The sequence below is a fragment of the Heterodontus francisci genome, chromosome 18 (genome assembly GCF_036365525.1).
Source record: "Heterodontus francisci isolate sHetFra1 chromosome 18, sHetFra1.hap1, whole genome shotgun sequence".
Classification (NCBI taxonomy): Eukaryota; Metazoa; Chordata; class Chondrichthyes; order Heterodontiformes; family Heterodontidae; genus Heterodontus; species Heterodontus francisci.
In genome coordinates this window covers 32,193,601-32,219,555 of record NC_090388.1, presented here as the reverse complement: position 1 = coordinate 32,219,555, position 25,955 = coordinate 32,193,601, and the positions used below count along the sequence as shown (strand labels likewise).

At 43.7% G+C, this 25,955-nt stretch overlaps 1 long non-coding RNA gene across 1 annotated transcript in view; it reads right to left on the bottom strand.

Moving 5' to 3' along the window:
• Positions 1-225: 225 nt before the first annotated feature.
• LOC137379537 (uncharacterized) overlaps positions 226-25,955 on the bottom strand; it is a 178,252-nt gene continuing 152,522 nt past the window's right edge. The window contains exons 3-6 of the long non-coding RNA XR_010976851.1: positions 19,600-19,720; positions 17,461-17,638; positions 10,645-10,804; positions 226-1,260 (exon numbers count right to left, since the gene is read on the bottom strand). This is a non-coding gene — a long non-coding RNA (uncharacterized lncRNA). The remainder of the gene's footprint in view (positions 1,261-10,644; positions 10,805-17,460; positions 17,639-19,599; positions 19,721-25,955) is intronic.

Sequence of the window (25,955 nt, the reverse complement as noted above, 5' to 3'; positions counted from 1 at the left end):
AGAAGCTGTTTAAGTTTTCAAAGTCTGAGGGATTGACCAATCACCAAGCTTCTGGAGCTTCCATTTGTGGCATTTTGTATCAAGGCCCCGCAGTGGGCACATTTAAAAATCAGTTCGCAGTTTTAAATGTTTTTCCTGCTTAAGGGAAATTTTAGTTGAAAGTTTAAATGATTTTGAAATGCTGGAATAGAAACGATCACAGAATACATAGACATGAGTCTAAGAAGATAACTATTTATTGGTAATTACCTCACAGTTTGATGCATTGTGCACAGGAAAGCAACTGCATCCTTCCCACTAGTGTTTAACAATGTGCTTCAGTCTCTCAAGAATTTTGTATTGTGTAATCTTTCTGGAGTTATCTGTACACAGTATGTGTATATCAGAACTGGAGAATTGTTAAATTTGCAGAAGTATATATATAATTTTAAAAAGCACTGAAGTATCTACAGAACTTTGTTTTATTTTATATTTCCTAATGTAATCAGTTGTTTCTTATATTATTATTTAAGTATGACTCTTTTGGATTTCATATTGTTTTGTTCTTGGATTGGTATTAAAAGAAATTATTTCTATGGGAGATGCACTCTGGGCTGGATTTTATCTGGCCAGCAGGAACAGGGGTGGAGGCATGGGGGACAAAAAATTGGGGTGGATGCACTCGCCTGGAAACACAACTTTGTGATGTTGACTCTGGATTTTGCCAGCGGCGGGAAATCTCCAAGACAGTGTTGCTGTCACAAAGTGGTGGGACTGCAATTTGAATTGGTGAACAGCTGGTTAGAATGCATTTGCATTGAATTGAAGCAAATTCTATTGGGGGGAGGTGGTTTCAGATTTATTCAACAGTGCACAGGGATCACATGCCTTCAAATTCCCAGCTGTTTTAAGGTGGCAGCACTGAGGTAAGGCCTCAGTGTCACCATGAGCAGTGGATATGTGGATAAGCCTGTGGTACTGTGGCAGCTTGTCATCTGCCTGGGGCTCAGCAGAGCCTTGTCATGCATAGTCCTCCGATTGTTGGTGGCCTCAGCTGTCACAGCTTCCGTCAGCTGCTCAGATATGTGTGTGGCGATCACACCAGCTTGTGACCCTGAATCCAAGCCCGAGTACATAACCAATGATGTGTAAATATCTGCTCTGGTGGAGGGTACGGGGGAATGATGAGACGGTTCATCCTCTGACTGTTGCTCCTCCTCCTCAGAGATCAATGGCAGGTCCCCGTCCCAGCGGCTGCACTTGCCTCCGAAGTGCCAGGACCTGCATGAAAGAACACAAACATTTGTGGGTTAGGTTGTTCAGACCTCCTCATGCCAGCCATGTGTGATGTGGATCTGCAGAAGGGTGGAGGACCCATGAATGCAATTTCTCCTCATACTCTAGTGCGGACACTCCAGTCTCACTCTCCATGATTTCACAGCCACCTTGGGCCCCCTGCTAGCTCCAGCATCTGAGGATGCATATCAGAAATCCCACTACCAACTCTCGAAATCTCCCTCGTGTTATGGGCCTGTTTCTCCTGCAAGCAGAATGAGGGACACAGTTAGATCTCACAAGAAGAACAACAGGACACTTATGTTAGTGGCAGCCCCTCGTCCCCTGATGGGGTCTCTCAAATGATTCCTCTCCATGTCTGCTCTCAGGGGACGTAAGGAAGGTGAGTTCTGAAAGAAGGCGGCCTGTCGCCGAGATGCAGCCATGCATCTGACAGGAAGTGGTGATGCCTCACTCCTTTGTGGTCACTCCCTCCCCATGTAACGCTCCCTCCTGCATAGCTACATGCAAGCCCCAAAGAGGAGATGGGTATGGAGGATTGAAGAAGGTCATTAATCCTCTTGTGGCACTGGACCCCAGTTCTGGGGTTACCTCCTCTGTGATCTCCATTCAGGCTTGCATGGCCAAGCGGGTGGATCTCTTCTTGCCATCCCTTGGAAAAAGGTCCTCCTATTTTTCCCTTGCAGGCTGGAGGAGGATCTCCAGGGAGGCATTGCAAAACTGTGGAGTCACCTGGTGTCCTGCCCCGGACTGGCCCCAGTTGGCTCCTGCTCCATCTGTCCAGTCCACAGTCCTGGTGCAGAGAGGTACAGGAGTCGCAGCAGCAGCAGGTGGGTGGTGGGGGGGGGGGGGGGGTGGGAGGTGGGGAGTTCAGCAGCAGCAGCAGTAGTAGTAGAGGGGCTTTAGCAGCAGCATCAGTAGTGGAGGAGTTCCAGGAGTTCCAGCAGTAGCAGCGGCAAAAGTGGGGGGGGGGGGGGTCTAAGAAAGTCCAGAAGCAGCAGCTATAGTAAAGGGGGGTCCAGGAATTACAGCAGCTGAGGGGGTCCAGAAGTGGGGTCCAGCAGCTGCAGCAGTAGTGGGGGAGGGGGCATCCAGGACTAACAGCAGCAGTAGAGGGGTCCAGCAGTATCCCAGATTCACTGTATCAGTGAAAGGCAGCAGTACAAGCAGCTGCTTTTTCGACAGCTGACCCCGCCATCAGACCTTAATGCCTTTCCCCCATCCTACAATAGCATGGGCCCCGTGCCTCAGTTCTTTTAATTGGCCAGTCGCCGTGTGATCGCATTCGCGGGCTGCACACGTGACATGCGGTGATGGTACCCATGCCTGGTGCCACTGCCAGAACCTTCGATGGGCTGACAAAATTCAGTCCTGAGATTAAATGATTTCTTTATGCACTGAGCATATTAGTGTGTATTGTTCACTTTACACATCACCTCAATTTATCCCTTTCAAACAATATCAATCTCCCCTACATTCCTGCCCTGCAATGGTACCTCAGAAATTTCCCAGGGATCTAGCTTTAAATTAACTCCTCTCGCTAATCTATATACTGGTCCTTGGCAATATCATCCATAAGCATTGGGTCAGCTTCCACATGGCACCCAACACTTTTAACCCCTGCACTGCTCTATGATGTCAGACATCCAGTCTTCGACGTGCCACAATTTCCTTCTGCCAAATATTGGGAGGACTGAAGCCATTAATTGCCATAAACCTAATACTCTTGCCATCAACTCTATATCTCCTTTCCCCCGTCATTGTTTCAAGCTTAAACAGACTGTTCACAACCTTAGCATGCTTTTTGACCCTTTGCTGAACTTCCAATTCTATAGCCTCTCCACCACTAAAGTGATTTACTTACATCTCTGTAACATTGCCCACCTCCATTATACCTCTGCTGCTAAAATCCTCATTCATACTTTTGTCACATACAGACTCGACTTTTCAAATGCATGCTAAGCTGGCCTCCCATTCTCCAACCTCTACTTTCCCTAAATTTCAGCTCATCCAAAACTCTGCTACCTGTAGGCTATTGCAGAAAATACAGAAGTATGGAGTTGAAGGTGATTTAGAGCTTTGGATCAGAAATTGGCTAGCTGAAAGAAGACAGAGGGTGGTGGTTGATGGCAAATGTTCATCCTGGAGTTTAGTTACTAGTGGTGTATCGCAAGGATCTGTTTTGGGGCCACTGCTGTTTGTCATTTTTATAAATGACCTGGATGAGGGTGTAGAAGGGTGGGTTAGTAAATTTGCGGATGACACAAAGGTCGGTAGAGTTGTGGATAGTGCCGAAGGATGTTGTAGGGTACAGAGGGACATAGATAGGCTGCAGAGCTGGGCTGAGAGATGGCAAATGGAGTTTAATGCGGAAAAGTGTGAGGTGATTCACTTTGGAAGGGGTAACAGGAATGCAGAGTACTGGGCTAATGGGAAGATTCATGGTAGTGTAGATGAGCAGAGAGATCTTGGTGTCCAGGTACATAAATCCCTGAAAGTTGCTACCCAGGTTAATCGGGCTGTTAAGAAGGCATATGGTGTGTTAGCTTTTATTAGTAGGGGGATCGAGTTTCGGAGCCACGAGGTCATGCTGCAGCTGTACAAAACTCTGGTGCGGCCGCACCTGGAGTATTGCGTGCAGTTCTGGTCACCGCATTATAGGAAGGATGTGGAAGCTTTGGAAAGGGTGCAGAGGAGATTTACTAGGATGTTGCCTGGTATGGAGGGAAGGTCTTACGAGGAAAGGCTGAGGGACTTGAGGTTGTTTTCGTTGGAGAGAAGGAGGAGGAGAGGTGACTTAATAGAGACATATAAGATAATCAGAGGGTTAGATAGGGTGGATAGTGAGAGTCCTTTTCCTCGGATGGTGATGGCAAACACGAGGGGACATAGCTTTAAGTTGAGGGGTGATAGATATAGGACAGATGTTAGAGGTAGTTTCTTTACTCAGAGAGTAGTAGGGGCGTGGAACGCCCTGCCTGCAACAGTAGTAGACTCGCCAACTTTAAGGGCATTTAAGTGGTCATTGGATAGACATATGGATGAAAATGGAATAGTGTAGGTCAGATGGTTTCACAGGTTGGCGCAACATCGAGGGCCAAAGGGCCTGTACTGCGCTGTAATGTTCTAATTCTAATTCTCCTTCTTTAAAATGCTCATTATCTTTGAGTAAGCTTCTGGGCACCCCTTTTAATATTTCCTTCTTTGACTTTACATCCATGGTTTTGATTGTGTCTCTGTAAAGCACATTGAGAGTTTTCTATGCTAAAGGCTTTATATAAGTGCAAGTTGTTGGTGTACATTGGTCCGGTCGCCTCAGAGGTTAGTGCCATCAGCTAAGTTTGTGATATTACTAGAAGTAATATAGTATAGCAACAGTGTGAATGACAGGAGACACAGGTTAAACTCTGGCAGAAATGTTCGATTCATTGTTGTTCCAGATACAGCCTTATCCATTTATTGTCACACTCTGCTTTCTATTGCATAGCCAATGTTCAATTCAACTGGCTAATTTGCCATGTGTGTTATTGCTACCTGGAACTTTAGGCTGCAGCCAATTCTGCACTCTACTCTTCCAACCTTAGTGAGATCGCTTGCAAGTTTTATTTATTCTTTCGCAGGCTGGGTGTCGCTAGCTAGGCCAGCATTTATTGCCCATCCCTAATTGCCCTTGAGAAGGTGGTGGTGAGCCGTGTTCTTGAACTGCTGCAGTCGATGTGGTGTAGGTACACCCACAGTGCTGTTAGGAAGGGAGTTCTAGGATTTTGACCCAGCGACAATGAAGGAATGGCGATATAGTTCCAACACAGGATGGTGTGCAACTTGGAAGAGAACTTGCAGGTGGTGGTGTTCCCTTGCATCTGCTGCCCTTGACTTTCTAGGTGGTAGAGGTCACGGGTTTGGAAGGTGCTGTCAAAGGAGCCTTGGTGAGTTGCTGCAGTGCATCTTGTAGATGTTACACACTGCTGCCAGTGTGTGTCAGTAGTAGAGGGAGTGAATGTTGCGGGTGGTGGATGGGGTGCCAATCAAGCGGGCTGGTTTGTCCTGGATGATGTCTATGCTTCAGGAATGTTGTTGGAGCTGCACCCATCCAGGCAGGTGGAGAGCATTCCATCAAACTCCTGATTTGTGCCAAGCAGATGATGGTCAAGCAGTGGGGAGATAGGAGGTGAGTTACTCGCCACAGAATTCCCAGCCTCTGACTGCTCTTGTAACCACGGTACTTACATAGCTGGTGCAGTTCAATATCTGGTCAGTGGTAGCTCCCCAGGATGTTGATAATGGGGGATTCAGTGATGGTAAGACCATTGAATGTTTTGGGGAGATGGTTGGATTTCCTCGTGTTGGAGATGGTCATTGCCTGGCACTTGTGTGGCACAAATGTAACTTGCCACTTATCAGCCTAAGCCTGAATATTGTCCAGATCTTGCTGCATATGGAGACGGACCGTTTCAGTATCTGAGGAGTCGTGAATGGTACTGAACAACTAACATTCCCACTTCTGACCTTATGATGGAGGGAAGGTCATTGATGAAGCAGCTGAAGATGGTTGGGCCTAGGACACTATCCTGAGAACTCCTGCAGTGATGCCCTACAACTGAGATGATTGACCTCCAACAACCACAACCTTCCTTTGTGCTAGGTATGACTCCAACCAGTGGAGAGTTTCCCCTCAATTTCCCATTGACTCCAGTATTGCTAGAGCTTGTTGATGCCATTCTCGATCAAATGCTGCCTTGATGTCAAGGGGAGTCTCTCTCACCTCACCTCTTGAGTTCATCTCTTTTGTCCATTTTTGGACCAAGGCTGTGTTGAGGTCAGAAGCTGAGTGGCCCTGGCGGAACCCAAACTGAGCATTGGTTAGCAGGTTATTGCTGAGTAAGGGCCGCTTGATAGCACTTTCACAGCACTGTCGATGACCCCTTCCATCACTTTGCTGATGATCAAGAGTAGACTGATGGGGCTTAATTGGCTGGGTTGGGTTTGTAATGCTTTTTGTGTACAGGACATACCTGGGCAATATTACACATTGTCGGGTAGATGCCAGTGTTGTAGGTGTACTGGAACAGCTTGGCTAGGGGTGTAGCCAATTCTGGAGCACAAGCCTTCAGTACTATGGCCAAATATTATCAGGGCCATAGCCTTTGCAGTATCCAGTGCCTTCAGCCATTTCTTGATATCACGTGGAGTGAATTGAATTGGCAGAAGACTGGCATCTGCAACATGGGGGACCTCAGGAGGAGGCTGACTCCGCACTTCTGGCTACAGATGGTTGCAAATGCTTCAGCCTCATCTTTTGCACTGATGTGCTGGGCTTCCCCATCATTGAGGATGGGGATATTTGTGGAGCCTCCTCCTCCTGTTAATTGTTTAATTGTTCACCACCATTCACGACTAGATGTGGTAGGACTGCAGAGCTTAGATCTGATCCACTGGTTGCAGGATTGATTAGCTCTGTTCATTGCATGCTGCTTCCACTGTAGTTCTGTGTTGTAGCTTCAGCAGGTTGACACCTCATTTTGAGGGGTATGCCTGGTACTGTTCCTGGCATGCCCTCCTGCACTCTTCATTGAACCAGGGTTGATCACCCAGCTTGATAGTAATGGTAGAGTGGGGATATGTCAGGCCATGAAGTTACAGATTGTGGCTGACTACAGTTCTGCTGCTGCTGATGGCCCACAGCACCTCATGGATGCCCAGTTTTGAGTTGATAGATCTGTTTGAAATTTATCCCATTTAGCACGGTGATAGTGCCACACAACATGATGGAGTGTATCCTCAATGTGAAGACGGGACTTTGTCTCCACAAGGACTGTGTGGTGGTCAATCCTACCAATACTGTCATGGACAGATGCATCTGTAACAGGTAGATTGGTAAGGATGAGGTCAAGTAGGTTTTTCCCTTTTGTTGGTTCCCTCACCACCTGCCGCATACCCAGTCTAGCAGCTATGTCCTTTAGGACATGGCCAGCTCAATCAGTAGTGCTGCTACCGAGCCACTCTTGGTGATGGACATTGAAGTTCCCCACCCAGAGTACATTCTGTGCCCTTGCCACCCTCACAGTGCTTCTTCCAAGTGGTAACTACTGATGGCAAATACCTGCTTTTATTAACTAATTTTGTTAAAGACCTACACTGTCTTTTGTATCACTACCATTCAATTTATTTCTGATTGAATACAAGCAATGGCTATCTTTTCTCTATACAAACAGTAGAAAATACACCAACAGTACAAGGGTAGGTAAATTTTACTTTGTAAATGCATCTGGTTAGGGCACAATTAAACACCAACCTTGGTACTTGAAAATTATAATGTTTTGAATAATCTTTTTGGTTGTAGAATTACATTTTAAGGCAGTTTTTATATGGGGCAATTTTAGTTCCATTGTCTAAAAAAGTAAAATATTTGAACATAAAAAAAGAAAACATATTAAATAAAGATAAGGTATAGTCACTCTAAACAGGCTCCAGAAGCTGGCCGAGCGCGTCTACCCTGAGGCACAGTGTGTCTTTCGTGCAGTGCGATCGACCGTTGACATGCTGTTCTCCCTTCGTCAGATACAGGAGAAATGCCGTGAACAACAGATGCCTCTCTACATTGCTTTCATTGATCTCACCAAAGCCTTTGACCTCGTCAGCAGACGTGGTCTCTTCAGACTACTAGAAAAGATTGGATGTCCACCAAAGCTACTAAGTATCATCACCTCATTCCATGACAATATGAAAGGCACAATTCAACATGGTGGCTCCTCATCAGAGCCCTTTCCTATCCTGAGTGGCGTGAAACAGGGCTGTGTTCTCGCACCCACACTTTTTGGGATTTTCTTCTCCCTGCTGCTTTCACATGCGTTCAAGTCCTCTGAAGAAGGAATTTTCCTCCACACAAGATCAGGGGGCAGGTTGTTCAACCTTGCCCGTCTAAGAGCGAAGTCCAAAGTATGGAAAGTGCTCATCAGGGAACTCCTCTTTGCTGATGATGCTGCTTTAACATCTCACACTGAAGAGTGCCCGCAGAGTCTCATCGATAGGTTTGCGGCTGCCTGCAATGAATTTGACCTAACCATCAGCCTCAAGAAAACGAACATCATGGGGCAGGAAGTCAGAAATGCTCCATCCATCAATATTGGCGACCACGCTCTGGAAGTGGTTCAAGAGTTCACCTACCTAGGCTCAACTATCACCAGTAACCTGTCTCTAGATGCAGAAATCAACAAGCGCAAAATCCCAAAAAGGCTTCCACTGCTATGTCCAGACTGGCCAAGAGAGTGTGGGAAAATGGCGCACTGACACGGAACACAAAAGTCCGAGTGTATCAAGCCTGTGTCCTCAGTACCTTGCTCTATGGCAGCGAGGCCTGGACAACGTATGTCAGCCAAGAGCGACGTCTCAATTCATTCCATCTTCGCTGCCTCCGGAGAATACTTGGCATCAGGTGGCAGGACCGTATCTCCAACGCAGAAGTCCTCGAGGCGGCCAACATCCCCAGTTTATACACACTACTGAGTCAGCGGCGCTTGAGATGGCTTGGCCATGTGAGCCGCATGGAAGATGGCAGGATCCCCAAAGACACATTGTACAGCGAGCTCGCCACTGGTATCCGCTTTAAAGACGTCTGCAAACGCGACATGAAATCCTGTGACATTGATCACAAGTCATGGGAGTCAGTTGCCAGCATTCGCCAGAGCTGGCGGGCAGCCATAAAGACGGGGTTAAAGTGTGGCGAGTCGAAGAGACTTAGTAGTTGGCAGGAAAAAAGACAGAGGCGCAAGGGGAGAGCCAACTGTGTAACAGCCCCGACAAACAAATTTCTCTGCAGCACCTGTGGAAGAGTCTGTCACTCTAGAATTGGCCTTTATAGCCACTCCAGGCGCTGCTTCACAAACCACTGACCACCTCCAGGCACTTATCCATTGTCTCTCGAGATAAGGAGGCCAAAGAAGAATAGTAAGAAATAAAGAAAAAAGCAAAGGTAATAAAACGGGAGTGAGAAATTAGTGGCAAAAATAGGTTAAAAAAGGGAAAATGGGACGAACAAACTTTTTTTTTGCAATAGCAGTGTAGCATGAGGAGATTCAACGCAATCTGATTAATCCTTGAATGAAAAGTGCAATCAAACAGATTTAAATAAAGATTAAATGTTATATTGGATGTACAAGTACAGTAATAATTATAGGATGCTCACAACATGATTGATTCCTGGTGATATAATTTCCCACAATTAATTATTGATCTTTCAATGTGAATTTGGTCACCCATCACTTGCTGTCACCATCTACACTGCCCTCCTCTATCAAAATAAAAATGGATCCAAAATAGATTAAAACTGCCCACTCACATACATGCATTGCAAAAAAAAATGTTTGTTCATCCCATTTTTCCCTTCTTAGCCTATTTTTGCCTCTAATTTCTCACTCCCATTGTACTCGCTTTGTTTTTTTGCTGTGCGTTTAAGTAGTGATATCTGCAGTATGCTTAATAACCCTATGGCACTTGGTTTCAATGCTCAAGAGCCTTATCGACAACCTTATGCCAACAATTTCATTTTCAAGAACCTCATTATATTGCTGATGTCAAGGACTGCAGTCTGGTTTGTTGTCTTTCAGCTTTCTTCAAGAAGGGGTCTGTGATAAAGCTTGTCTTCGGCAGAGCTGCAAGTTACAAGGGTTACATCATCAAATAAAAGCAAAATACTGCGGATGCTGGAAATCTGAAACAAAAACAAGAAATGCTGGAATCACTCAGCAGGTCTGGCAGCATCTGTGGAAAGAGAAGCAGAGTTAACGTTTCGGGTCAGTGACCCTTCTTCGGAACTGTTTCGGAACTGATTAGAATAGATCAAGGCATAAACAGTTATCACATTGATAAATGATTGAAGTGGGAGGGAGTTGGATCTGAGTACTTGTATCTGATTAAGTCGGAAACAAATCTTGCAAAAGTGGGAAACTATTATATTACCGATTTCTAAAGTCAGTATCAGAATAAAGATCTTATTGACAATTACCTGAAGTGATAGTAACTACAATTTGACATAACTTTCACTTCTCTTTCGGTAGTAAGATAGTTATCTGATACCGCACCAAGGAGCATTAACAGTGATTTCTGCGCTCGAACCCTTAACCACGCCAAGTACTTTTTGAGTGACAGGGAGATATCAGTGCACAAGCAGATATAGGTGACCTAGATAAGTGAAAGGGGTTCTCCCCGTGCAGTCAATAAAAAGTAAAAAGGAATGGAAATTTTAAATCAACTTCCCCACGTTCCTCCCTGTCGGGCGAGGAAGGGAAATCTTAACATGACGTGAAATAAGGCTTTCCGGGGGAATCTCTTGCCATCCCAGTCGATAAATAAGGGAGGTATCAGGCTTCGAACCTGCTGTTAGCGGTGAAAGTACAGACAGATCGCCCATCGATATCACCATGATCTCTCCGGCCGCTTGTCTCTTATTGGCTTCTATCCCTGGTATTGTAGGAACTCTTGGGTCGGGCTGCAAACCAAACGTACCAGATGAGCTGATCAAAGATTTTTGCTTCTGTGTGGGAAGGGTAACCAAGAAGGTGAGTCAGTATGATTTATCTTCCAGAATAATTTCATCATCACCTTTTACATTTGCAGAATTTTTTTCAGCAGTTTGTACAGATTTATGTCATTCCCTTCCACAGTCTTTTCATGTAGAAAATATAGTGCATATAGAAAGCTCGATTGTTTTTACGGTGGGTGAAAATTATTTCCTCATATGTGTAAAATTAATTTAAAATTCTTTTACTAATTGCCTTTAACTGACAATTTTCGCACACCCAGAGGAAAACATCCCCTTCTGCGTCTAAAATGCAGGCTCTCATACTTTCATTTTTTTTTTATTTTTCCAAGGTTACTGGAACTAACGGACGAATCCTACCACAACTTTGCGAGTTTGTGAATATGACAGTAAGTTTAATTATGCTTTAACGGTTATCCGATACTGTTAGTTATAAATCCCTAGTTCGTTTTATGTCGTTATATTTTACTATTTACAGAGCAAGGGAAAATGTACTGTTATGAAGGAAGCTTTGGAATTCTATCGTTTTTACCTGAAAACATATCTGCACAATCTACCAGTTTCTGACGTTGTCAAAAAGGATCTATCAAAAATCAAAGATTACACCCAGAGGATAAATTCAAACACAAAGTGTGTAAGTTCGCTTTATTTTTCTATATCAAAACGTTTTAAGTAAACATTCCTATCAACTTGCAGTTCATTGGGACAAAGCTCAACTCTGAACAGTGGTGTATAGGCAATAATAAAAGTTGGCATACTGTATATTATGAATAGGATTTTATTTTCCTAGGAAGAGAGTCTGGAGACTTGCTCCCCTCGAAATTGTTACATTTTTGTTCTTTATTTGGTGGATTTTATAACACTTTGGAATATAGTTGAATTTATCCATAATAGTTTCTGATGTGTATAATACTTAACTGAGAGAATAACAATAACTTCAATTTATAAAGCTCACCTAATGTAATAAATCATCCTAAGGGCCTTCACATGGGTGATTATTAAACAAAATTTGACACTGAACCACATAAAGAGATAGTAGAAGAGGTGACCAAAAGTTTGGCCAAAGAGGCAGGTTTTAAAGGAGCGGCTTTAGAGGAAGAGAGAGAGAGAGAAGAGAGAGAGAGAGAGAGAGAGAGAAGGCAGAGAGGTTTAGGAAGGGAATTCTAGAGCTTAGGGTCTAGGCAACTCAAGGCTCCGCTTCGTGATGGAACCAAGAAAATCAGGGATATGCAAGAGACCAGATGGGAGGAGTGCAGAGATCTCGAGGAGTTATAGGGCTGGAGGAGGTCACAGAGATAGGAAGGAGCCAGGCCATGGAGGGATTGAAAATTAGAATGAGAACCCTATTAAAATGGACTGAAAGCTATTATGGTGAATCATATGTTATAATATATTTTTTAAAAATCTTGTTTCTTGATCCTTATATGGTGTTTTACCACTACCCTTTCTGAGCCTAAAAGTTACTGTTGGCAATACTACTGTATTCCTCTGTCCATAGTTTAATACAACAACAACGTACATTTATAAAGCACCTTTAAAGGTATTAAATTGTGTCAAGGCTGTTCACAGGAACATCATCATGGAATCATAGCATAGCATAGAAGGAGGCCATTCAGTCCATTGAGTCTATGCCGGCTCCTTCGCAAAGTAATCCAATTAGTCCCACTTCCCCGCTGTTGCCCCATATCCCTGCAATTTTTTTTCTCCTTCGAGTAATTATTCAATTCCCTCTTGAAGGCTGTTATTGAATCTGTATCCACCACCTTTCAGGGCAGTGCATTCCACATCCTAACCGCTAGTTGCATAAAAACAGTTTTTCCGTGTGTCACCTCTGGTTCTCTTGTCAATCACCTTAAATCAATACCCTCTAGTTGTTAGCTCATCAGCCATTGGAAACAATCTCTCTTTACTTACTTTATCTAAACCCTTCATTATTTTAAACACCTCTATCAAATTTCCTCTTAGCCGTCTCTGCTCTAAGGAGAATGAACCCTGCTTCTCTATGTATATAACTGTAATCCATCATCCCTGGAACCATTCTGATAAATCTTTTCTGCACCCTCTTCAAAGCCTACAGACTTTTCCTAAAGTATGTTGCTTAGAATTGGACACAATACTCCAGGGTTCTCTATAGGCTTAGCGCAACTTCTTATCTTTTATACCCTATATCTCTATTTAAAAAGCCCAGGATCACCAGTTGAATGTCTGATAGTTAAAGCCCATACCTTGGGATGAAAGATTTTAATGACACATGATGACAGGAAAAGTACTGGAGGCATTGAAATGCTGTAGAGTCTGAATCAGACCTCATTTCTGTTGTATTGGTCAGGGTGTAATGGGATAAGAAAAAGCCAGTGCATGGGATGATCCCACCCAGTTCCTCGTATGTACCAGTGTTCTGGGGCCACTACAGCTGTGCACAGATTGGCTGGGGTTCTCACAAAACCACATTTCTGAGACTCCTCTTTGCGGTGATAGAACAAAATTTGACCCCAAGCCATGTAAGTAGATATTAGATGTTGTTTGATTTATTTTAATTACATACGTGCATACGAACATACGAATTAGGAGCAGGAGAAGGCCACTCGGCCCTTCGAGCCTGCTCCGCCATTCAATTAGTTCATGGCTGGACTGATTACTCCACATTTCCACCTACCCCGATAACCTTCCACCCCCTTGCTTATCAAGAATCTATCTACCTCTGCCTTAAAAATATTGAAAGACTCTGCTTCCACCGCCTTTTGAGGAAGAAAATTCCAAAGACTCACAACCGTCCGAGAGAAAAAATTTCTCCTCATCTCTGTCTTAAGTGGGTGATCCCTTATTTTTAAACAGTGACCTCTAGTTTGAGATTCCCCCACAAGGGGAAACATCCTTTCCACATCCACCCTGTCAAGACCCCTCAGGATCTTATATGTTTCAATCAAGTCACCTCTTACTCTTCTAAATTCCAGCAGATACAAGCCTAGCCTGTCCAATCTTTCCTTGTAAGACAGCCCGCCCATTCCAGGTATTAGTCTGGTAAACCTTCTCGGTACTGCCTTCAACACATTTACATCCAATGGGCAAACCTCTCAGTTCCAATAAAGGAGAAAGAAATGTTATACAAATAGATTTAGTGTCCGGCTCTGATTACCGGCAACAGTAACTTCTAGCCTTTGATTTCAGTGAATCGGTGATAATATAATCAGATAGTAATAAAAAAAGCTCTTCATGACGATGATCACCATGGAGGCTTACAGTCTTTTATCAGAGGTGGCTGCAGTTTTCACTTTAACATTGTGTTATTTGCCATTCTGTACTTCTGAAGCAAAAATGAAAAATGTGTACACACAGCATTCCACATCTCTGTCTGTGTGTGCACAAATATATCCATTTGGTAAGATTAACCTAATCTAACATTGCACATGATTTTATGATGAGGCATCACCCAGCAGAAATACTAAAATGCATAAATTTAAAATCACTATCTATTAAATTACAGGGACAATGCAAGTCATCTAAGGATCATGCAGCAGAAAAAGCCATGGAAAAATTAAAAAAAGCGAAGCTTACGGTAATGTGACTTTTACAACTACAGTTAGATTATTTTAATTTTATTTAATTTTTATTTTTATTTAATTTTATTTTTAAGCCTGCAATGTGGTCAATCATTCTGAAAGCATTGCTTTTGTGTAGTCTCAAATCCTCAGCAAAACCTTAAAATGTCCAGATTTATTTTTGTTTACTCTTAATTATTGAAGGAAAGGTTGCAGTCTAAAAGGCAGGTAGATGATAAAGTATGTACACGGAGAGAATAGGTTGATGAATCATACTTTCACAATCCATTTACAGTGGATAACTGCTTCCTAAAATAGTTCTCTTATGCTGGCTTCCAGCCTTGCTGCTGTTGAAACTGTCTTGCTCATATTCAACAGCAACCCAAAATTCCTGATTAACTTTGGAATAAATGCACGTTCACCAACTAGTTTTTAAAAAATTGCCACCTTTCATTACTGCTGGTACTTGCCTGATGCCTGGGGAATGTCTCTACGGTGTTAGAACAGTCGTTGCGAAACCACTTTGTGGCCTGTATGGAGGTTGGCAGGGGAGCTGCAGCTGCTAAGCTCATTGGCAGTCTCTTAAGTTTCAGAATGGTTATCTCTCTTTCTGGACTGGAGCTGAAGTATGTTGCTGTCAGAGATGGGGTGCCATTACCTTTTCTGTCTCTTCTGTTGATACACACACTTGTGAATTATAGCCTTGCTTTTCTAACTCTCTATTGGGTCTCAAACTATTGCCATTCGTAGTATCAATTTAAGCAAATCATGAAGGCTTTAGATGGAGTAATGTTGGCTGAAGGTTTGATAACCAGAGGGCATAGATTTAAGGTGATTGGCAAAAGAACCAGAGGCAATATAAGGGGGAAAAAAATGTAATGAGTGGTTAGGCTGATAGAATGGCAGATACAGATTCAATAATAGCTTTCACAAGGGAATTGGATAAACATTTGAAAGAGAAAGAAATTGCAGGCAAATGGGAAAGTGTGGGCGAGTTGGACTATCTGGATAGCTCCTTGAAAGAGCTGGCGCAGACTTGTTGGGTTGAATGGCTTCCTTCTATGCTGTACTATTCTATGATTCTATGACTTTCCTTATCCATCTGCTACCTCTTGTCCAATGCACCATCTGATTGTGCCAAACCTATAATTATCTGACTGCTATCTTGTGTTTCTCCTGTGATTTGTGCCAACGTTTCCCTCCTTCTTAGCATCTATTCCTGCAATAGTCCCTATTCCTTCAGCCATCATCATTTTATCTCCTCAGTTGACACCCCCCCCCCCTCACCCCCACCATCCTGCCTCAAGCCCATATGTGTAGCAACAACAATTACTTGCATTTATTTAATGCCTCTAATGTGGGAGAACATTCCAAAGTGCTTCATGGACCTGTAATTAAAAATGGACACTGGGACAAAGAAGAAGCTATTAGGATGGTTGATCAAAAGCTTGGTCAAAGAAGAAGTGGGTTTTAGGAAGGCCATATAGAAGGAGAAGGAGGTAGAGGGGCTTAGAGAGTGAAGTCCAGAGCAGGGCATTTTATAACTGTACAACACTCAGACCCATTGCTTCCCATTCACTGGCTACTTCATCTAACAGTGAAGGGGCAGAGTTTAATTTTAATAATGGAGAGGTGATTTACATTTTTCATTATTTGTAGGAAATTTCATGTTTAATTTGGAACTGAAAGGGTCTTTAAATATTCAGCCTCACATTGCATACATCAGCTGAAATCTGAAAAAACATTCTGGCCCAGAGAGTACAAAATTGTGTGAAGATGCTGCAGCTTAACAGTGAAACATGCACAGTGAGCCAGTTGTCACCATTATAAATATTTTCTGAACAAATGCTGACTACTTTAAAACTTAATATAATTACAGCAACAAGATTACCTGTCACCAGACTTCCACTAAAGATGTTTACAACCAATTGCCAAGAAAGTAGTCTGGGTTGACTCACCTGTCCTACTTCCCCATATGAATCTTAAACCCCTTCCCATGGAGGAGAGTCTCGCTTCTTTTAAAGGTTTCCCCTTCATGGCTTACTTAAGAAATTACTAGTCTGTGGCCATAAGCCCACATCATAATGATTTACTCAGCAGTGCTTCTTCTTTGGCCTCCTTAACTCGAGAGACAATGGGTAAGCGCCTGGAGGTGGCCAGTGGTGTGTGGAACAGCACCTGGAGTGGCTATAAAGGCCAATTCTAAAGTGACAGGCTCTTACACAGGTGCTGCAGAAAAATTTGTTTGTCGGGGCTGTTACACAGTTGGCTCTCCCCTTGTGCCTCTGTCTTTTTTCCTGCCAACTGCTATGTCTCTTCGACTCGCCACACTTTAGCCCCGCCTTTATGGCTGCCCGCCAGCTCTGGCGAACGCTGGCAACTGACTCCCACGACTTGTGATCAATGTCACAGGACTTCACGTCGCGTTTGCAGACGTCTTTAAAGCGGAGACATGGACGGCCGGTGGGTCTGATACCAGTGGCGAGCTCGCTGTACAATGTGTCTTTGGGGATCCTGCCATCTTCCATGCGGCTCACATGACCAAGCCATCTCAAGCGCCGCTGACTCAGTAGTGTGTATAAGCTGGGGATGTTGGCCGCCTCGAGGACTTCTGTGTTGGAGATACGGTCCTGCCACCTGATGCCAAGGATTCTCCAGAGGCAGCGAAGATGGAATGAATTGAGACGTCGCTCTTGGCTGACGTTGTCCAGGCCTCGCTGCCAGAGAGCAAGGTACTGAGGACACAGGCTTGATACACTCGGACTTTTGTGTTCCGTGTCAGTGCGCCATTTTCCCACACTCTCTTGGCCAATCTGGACATAGCAGTGCTTAAGCTAGTTTATTTAACATTTATTTTGTGTTCACTGATGCTGTGAACAGCTGTCAGTCCATACAAATATAATTGTAACTTTTCATTATTCTTAATGTAATGAGATATACAGATTCTCAAAGAAGTTATTTGGGGTGATATCTGTAGTAAATATTTTAATTTTTTTTCTGAACTCCAATGCAGAACCTAAAAAGAGGCTATTATTTATTACTTACTTCTGCCCTCAGAAACCACAGATAATAGGCCTTATATATTTTCCAGAAATAACAGTTACTAATCACCTGTGCTTTTGGTTTGAAATTTCCAGGTGAATGGCTCATCACATGCCACTGTGTCAGAGATCATCTTTCAACTCTATGCTCTTCGAAATCTCCTTCTCGAAATAACCAACAAGGTGCCTTTCACAGGATGTTAATCCTCATAGTTGTCATTTTGCTGATCACACTGGATTTTATTCTGCTATAGATTTTAAGAACATAAGAAAAGTCAAGAAAAGAAATGATCATCCAGCTATTTGAAGCTCTTCCTTATGTTCTAGAGCTTAGTTCTTCCATTATAAGATTTGAGGTGGTGTGCTGTGCATTTAATCAATGTAATATATTTGCATATAAACAATATTCCTATATTTATCGTGAATTAATCAAAAACATGATTGAAGTGGTGAGATTGAAGAAAGTATGCAGCTTCATCTTTAATAACATATCTTAATTGATTATTCTATTCTTCTAGTTATTTATTTGATGTGCTTGTGATCAGTTAGCAACATTAATTTTTCATGAATGGTAAGTTATTTTGTAATGACAGAGGCAGATTATGCAGTCTTTTTCACAGAACTGCTGTTACTCACCATCTTTTACCTTCACTAATCAAATCTTCAGTGGTCCCAAACTGCAAGTTACACATGTCAACAGAGTCAGGTGCAGGAAACTAGGTTGAAGGGCCTCAAAATCTAGTGCTTCATCTCTTAAAGGCACCTGTTTTTTCCCTAAGTATCTAGGTCATATAAACCTCTAGTTTCCGTCAGTATCTGGATTGTACATCAGTGATTGGACTTAGAGCTCCACTTCTAATTTACAAATGTTTAAAACATTTTGTAGTGAAATGATATGATGGCAGATCTAATAGATACATAATAATTTGCTCAAATTTTTTTAAGGGGAATTTCATCCACTTGAAGTGCACATCAGGAATTCAGGTGCCTGCCTCTCATGGTTTTCTGTTATTTAAAAATTGCTCTAGCCAGAGTCCCAAAGGACCATAGGCATCTCTCCCCATTAGAGAGAGACAGTTGGTGATGTATAGCTTGAGGGTCACCACTCCTCAAGTGTGGGGCAAGGCAAGGAGGCAGGCCTCCATGAACTACCACAGCCAGTACAGGGATTGAACTTACATGCTAGCTGTCTAGCTAACTGACCCTCTGTTCTTTAAAAATAGTGAATGGAAAGCTACAGGAAGCATGTGATGAATTTCTGATGCACATTCCCAACAGGTGAAGCTCTGCACTGGGAGCACAAATTTGTAAAGTAAGCCCATTGTGGCTTTCCTGTATGGAATTTTAAGTGTTATGTTTACAAGTATCCTATTTTTTGGTGTGAACATTATACATTAGAAAGAAACATCTAAGGGACTGTCTGGATTAGTCACAGATTGACTTGAATAATATTGCATATATAATAAACTTAATCACTCTGTTCATAACATATTGAGTATTCTATGTTATTGCTTGTTTTATTTAATGTTTTAAATGTCTTCTATACACAATCAAATGTCCTCTGACTCTGCCTCCATCAACCTTCATTGCTATCTGTTCAAGCTCAGCCCAATGGTGTGAAGATTTGCTTAACTTTGAGCTAAGCTTTGAAATCCATATCTAGCCAAGCACTGAGACTGTCTTTTTTCATCTTAGAAACTTTGACCACTTGTTCTCCAACCTTATTTCCTCCATTGCTTTCATCTCCTTGAGGACCAATTTCTCAAGTGCTCTCTTTACCAATCTTCATTTTTCAAAAACGTTGGCCTTGATATTTACAGGGCGTCTAATTTAAGTATATTCATGAAGTGTCCCGCCTATCCAGGACAGGATACTTGCATGCTGTCGCTTACCACTGTAAAAATGGCAATGGGTGCCTATGTGGCGGATTGGCAACACATCCCATTTTTAGGGTTTAACCCCCCTACACCTCCTCCAGCTCTGTGGGGGAGGAGGAGATTAATATCAGAGCTTTTATTTAGAATTCTGCAATTTAAACCTTCTGCTACATGAAGTTACACATACTCAACATCCCCATCCTAGTTTAATTCCAATTCAATTTCAACATAATGGCTCGGATTTTGATGTCAGAGATTAACAAACAGAACTCAACCTTCATTATGCTTACAGCTGCCTGCAGACTTTGTGTCAGCTTTCGTGTGGAACTTACAGTCATCGAGAGTTGGAAACGACTTGGTGCCCTCCACAGGGAATCTGAGACTGTGTGAACAGGCCAACAATGTGCCTGCTCAATCAATCAGATAAGGAATCATCACTGAGACATTCAGAGCCTAAAGCAGGAAGTATAATTAGAATATTTAATACAATGTAAAACCATTTACAGAAAGCAAAATAAAGTGAGGGAAAGAAACATGAGATTAAGAGAGTGAGATAAAAGACAGAGGGCAGGATTTTCCCTGTGGTCTTTGGGACACTGCCGTCAAGATTAAATTGAGGTCAGAAGCCCCCGCTGTGTGAAGAACATACATTTGGCTCTGATTTTCTCCAAATTGTCCATGTGGCCAGAGGGTGGGCTTGCCGTCCTTAGGCAGCAGGCACTCGAAGCTGGAGGGCCAATAGGAGGCCCTCCAACACAGATGAAGCAGCAGGCTGCCTTTTCAGGTAGGTAAGAGAGGGCGTCGGCATTTTGAGGTACCCCTTATTCAACTTCTTAAAAATTAAAGTAAAGAAAGCCCTTAGCAGCCATGCCACCATTGTGGAGGGGAAGCCTCTTCAACAGGGCGGCCTGCGGCTGCAGCTAAAACCAGGTAGGTAGGAAGGTCCTCTAATAACTAAAGAGTAATTCCAGTTGGCCTCTGACAATAGGCCTTAAACAAGCTGAATTGCTGCCCTCCCCCCCCCCCCTCCCGCCGCAATCCCACCATGCCGCCATTGGGAAAATGACCTGGGGGTGGGATGGTTGCTGGGGGACTGGCATGTCAGCCAGCCGCGTGAAATTCCATGTCCGTCTCCATGAAGGCCTAAAAATGTAACCCGGAAAGATAAAGTAAAAATTTTGGAACTCCAACAGCAATTAAAAGACTCCACACTTGTAAAGGTAAAGTTTCTGTCAGAGAAGCTGTTTGCCAGTAATTAAGACTTATCATGCTCTTAAAAATATACTTAAATCAACTTCTTAAAAATTAAAGTAAAGAAAGCCCTTAGCAGCCATGCCACCAACAAGCCCTAACCTTTTCTGTTTAGTAGATATCTAGTAGGTAAGTACAGCAATTTTGCGCCCTTCAAGCTGAATGCTGAATCTCTCGATGGGGTAATGATGTAGTGAAGCTTGTGGAAGAACATATGCAGACGCTGAAAGTTGCTGTCTAATTTACTCCTTAATAACAGTGCGTGTTGTTTGTGTCACCATTATTCCTACTGCCAAATCCAGGTCAATAATCCTTAAACCTTTCCTCATATTTGGCCTTTCCAGCTTTCCAGCCATACATGACCACCAAGACACATTACTCCTCTGAGTCTGGATTCCTACTTATACCCTCGACCCCTCCACATCATCATCAGTTGCCATTCAGCTGTTGTACCTCCGTCATTTGGAATTTTCTTCCTAACCTGCTTTGGTTTGCTAGCTTTGTCTCTGCTTTCAAGTGTCTAAAAAATTCCTCTTCAGTTAAATCTTAAGTCTCCTCCATAAATTTCCTTCAATTTGTGTTCAACCTTCAATTTTTCCTTTTGCAAAGTGTTATCAGATATTCTTTGGCATGAGAAGTGCTTTGTAAAAGCAAATGATAGTAAATTAGAAATAAGTGAAACAAATAAACTGCGTTCCTAAATCATATTCATTATTCTTACTCTGGGTGGAATGAGAAAATTACTCAGTGGCTGAGAAATTTTCAGGGCTATGGGGAAAGAGCAGGGGAGTGAGACGAATTGGATAGCTCTTTTAAAGAACCAGTGCAGATACAATGAGCCTATTGGTCTCCTTTTGTGCTGTATGATTCCATGATTCTAGGAATTTTTGATTGTCTCAGCACAATGAAAATCATGGCATTTCCCTGGACATTTCATGTTGACATATATTATTCTATGAAGGTGGCCGTGTAAGATACAGGATTAACAAAGGAGATGTGAATGCCTGGTTGATGGTACCATGACCCCTGGGAAATTCCACACAGCCTTGCTATCTGAGAATCAGCACTTATTGGGTGGTGTATGAGTTGGCAGGTCTGGTGAATAAAGCATCTGTAACTTCATGTGAGGGTCATTTGAGACCTCAGAGGGTGGTCGTCCCTGTCCTGTTGGGAATTGCCCCAGGCAGGTAAGGGTCCCATGCTCAGGGTTACAAGCCATGGGCAACAATGAATTTTCGGTGGTGATGGTGGAAGAGCTAGAACCTCGAGGGACAACGGTTACTTACAGGCGGTGGATCCTCGGGAAGAGGACTTGTGCTTTGTTTAAAGCACACATGAAGAAGGCAACGGGAAACCACCTCATGTACTTTTTCCCTAGTGCTTATTTCTCACGGAAGTTAAAAAATGGGAGGCCACTGAAGTGGAAAGCATAGGACTCGTGAGGCATAGAGAAATGAGCAGAACTCTTGCCTTTGGGCAGATCACCACTACTACTACACTTCATGTATGTACCTTTGCATTGTGGACTGTGATACATTGCAAATGTCCCTCTTTACATTGTGGAATGGGCTAGGGGCATAAAAATTGAATGCTTCCTATCGCTGCTAAGGGAGTGTGCTCAGAGTTCTGGAGGCAGGGTGGAAGTCTCCACACAGCATGTCACAGAGCTTTTGGATCTCACTTTTCTGGAAAGAAAGCTTCCAGATGAACTCCACTGGGCAGGCTGCAAAATTTGTGAAGTGATCGGTACCTTCTGATGTCCAGGTACCATCAGATGGCGAACAAATGTTTTTGATGCAGACAGACACTATTGTTCTCTTCTGTTAGAGAGTCATAGAAAGATACAGCACTGAAACAGGCCCTTCGGCCCAACGAGTCCACGCCGACCATCGGCCACCCATTTATACTAATCCTACATTAATCCCATTTTTCCCTCTCACATCCCCACCTTCCCTCAATTCTCCTACCACCTACCTACACCAGGGGCAATTTACAATGGCCAAAACACCTATCAACCCACAAGTCTTTGGCATGTGGGAGGAAACCGGAGCACCTGGAGGAAACCCACGCGGTCACAGTGAGAACTTGCATACTCTGCACAGGCTGTACCCAGAACCAAACCCAGGTTGCTGGAGCTGTGAGGCTGCGGTGCTAACCACTGTGCCACTATGCCGCCTCTTCAACTTCCATTACTGCCAAGTAGTGAGAAATTCCAACAGGCAATGCCATTTTCAGACTGATGCTCTGTGGGGTCAGGGAAGGCATGGTCAGAAGTACAGTAGGCTCTAAAATGACAAAAAATACGCAAAATGTGGCAGCAAAATTAACATATTCTGGAGGGCATGCTTGTGTAGAAAATCGTCCTCATTCCTCCAACAGTCACATCCCCTTTAAGTAATTTCTAAATCACCACTGCTCCAGTGTGCAAAAAGTGATGGAATGTTAGATGTACAACTAATATAGGTTATATCAGCCCTGTCCCACTGCACTCTCAGTCTGACTTCTTGACTTCACATCTGTATTCAGAGCAGTTTTTTGGCTGTCAGCTTTTCTGTAGCATTTTGCCAGCTTTCTAGGTTGGCATGTGTGGGTGGGATGGTATTTCGGGTGTACTGCTTCTGTCCATCACCGAGGCAATGTCGTCCCAGGAGAGTCGACCCTAATATTAAAAAACAAGCTTGCAGGACTGCAATAGTTAAAAATGAGAGATTCATTAAAGGATCTTTTTTCAGAGTTATTCAAGGTGCTTGCTTTACATACTTCAAACATTTTTTCACATCTTAGCAGCGATTGACACTCAAATCTTCCATTCCGATTCACAAGGAGGTAGAAACTTGTCTTGGGCGGTAGTGCAGAAAGAGTGGTATCAGTTCGGCCGCCAATTACACGCCCTGCCTATTATTCAATTCGACTGCATGGAACTGAGTATTGGGCGGTTTAAATAATAGGCAGCTGATACAATACCCTTCGTGTTATGCTGCTGCTCAACATGAGTTTCTAGCCCAAGGAGCTTTTGAAGCTCTCATTTGAGATTTGAAACATTTTAGATCAGGGAAAATAGAACTGATTGATGTGACAATTTCCTGACTGCATGTTTGCTTCCTAAGTGACCTTCAGATGCAAGCGAGTGCATTAACTTATTCACCCACTCGCCCAGCTGTGGGAAAATTTACAGACTGAGCTGCTATATTAGGAGGACATAATGGGCAGAATGCTGTCTCTGCCTCAAACCACATATTTGCAAAAAAATAGGTGTGAAGATAAGAATCATCTATTAATATATGTGAAGAACTGAGCCATATACTTCAATAGCTATTGAATCGACTGCACATCAATGAAACAACCTTGGAATGGAAAAGTTGAATACATTATATGAAAGCAAACTAGTTAAATATTTCTGAGCAGAAATGTGGGTTGGGAAAGGAAGGAGAGCACCAGCATGAATTGATTGACAGTAGGGTTATGGGGAGAAGGCAGGGAAATGGCATTAAGTGAATTGCTGTCAGAGAGACTGTGCAGACAAGATAGGCCGAATGGCCTCCTTCTGTGCTGTAACAATTCTCTGATTCTGAGTTTGGAGCCCATCCTGTCCAACATGGAAGTGGTGGCCAGTTCCATGAGAACACTTGCGGGCCCAACAATGATACAGCATCTGATGGCCAATGTCTCACCTTCCTCTTCAATACAAGCATAAGCCACCTACCTCCTGAGTGCAGTCATGCAATCTCAGCTTGTTGCCAGGCAAGTGCAGCTTGGTGCCATTCAGGCTCAGGCTGCTGCCATCATGGCTGCAGATACAAATGCTCAGAAGGGCATGCAGAATCTCACAGCAGTCTAGCAACCTGTCCACGAACAGATTATATTAGGATTGCTGAGGCACCGTTCCCTGGGTATGGCAGTCGTTTCGTGAGGCATGAACCTGCCGTCCTTTCTCAAAATGACAGCATTCGTCCTTCCACCTTTGCCACTCCACCAGTGCCCTAACTGTTACCTCTCAGCCCATCAGCCCAGACTGTCGCTGCCCATGCTGTGGTGGGGCAGTCCACAGCTGGGTTTTCTAGCTCCAGGGCTGCTCAAGATCATCTTCCAAGGCCATCTGCAGTCTCTTCCACTGAAAGCCAGCAGCCTTCCACCAGCCATGCTGCAGCCACTAGAGTCGCACTGTGTAGAAGTACTGGGACAGATAAAGGCACACGTAATACTGGCACTGAGGGAATGCACTAGGGTGATTTGTTAACTTTTGTATGCAATATGGCATGGCTTGTTTGATGAAGTTGGTTTGGAATGGTTATTTTGTGGTGGTTTTCATTTCAGCATTGTGGCCAAGGGGATGTTGTAATGGTCAGTAACAGAGGGAAGGAAAGGTGTGGGACTGTTGTTGAATGAGGAATTGGGGTTATGTTCACTGGTACTGCTGTTGGATGAGTCAATTATGGACAATCCAGCCTGAAAGGGGATGTGATGGTTGCCTCCTCCCTTCCTCCTCTGCTTCATCCTCCTCTTTCTTGCCCTCCTCCTTAGTTACTCGCCATATACCTGGTGGCAAGGGTTGTGTCCTCATGAAGGTGTGGTTGTGCAACATGCAGTAGACCATTACAAATTGTGACTCACACACTGGAGATACTGTCGGGCTCCTCCAGTGCGGTCCAGGCAATGGAAACATTGCTTAAGCACCCCAGTTGTATGCTCGATGACATTTTGTGTGGCAACATGACTTTTGTTATCTGCATGCTGCACACTGGAGTCATGAGCTAGGTGGTCAGTGGATAGCCTTTGTTGGCTACTAGCCACCATCTGGTTTGATGTGGTGGTTCAAACAGTAGATTGGCACAGAATAAAGGCACTATGCCTGTTGCCAGGATACCGGCATTCAGCTGCATAATGTACTGAGCATAGTCACACACTAACTACACATTCAGAGAGCGGAAACTTTTATGGTTGTGTTGCATCTCTGCATTTAGATGGGAGACCCACAGAGCATCCTGTGTGTAGTCAATGGCACCCTGTACCATGGGGGACAATGCTATCGTGGCAAAACCATATCCTTGCTCCACCAGCTTCTCTTTGGTCAGAGAGAATGCAATGTATTCCCCTCTCCTGCCATAAAGTGCTTCAGTGACCTCCCTTATACAGCAGTGGATGGCAAACTGGGCAATGTTAAAGATGTTGCCTGCTGCAGCCAAAACGATCCTGACATAAAGAAGTTCATGGCCTCACTCTCTTGGACAGCCACTGGCAGTGCCGTCCTCACCCTGCTCTGAGCCTGTAAGTCTGCCTGCAACAGGTGGCAGATTTCAATGAGCACCTCCTTCCGAAAACAGAGACATTACACACAATGGGTGGAATCTTCCTGGTTCTGCCGAGGTGGGTTTGAAGGAGAAACTGGGAGCAAACTTGGAGATGAGGGCACAGACTTGTGGCTTGTGCAATCCTATCT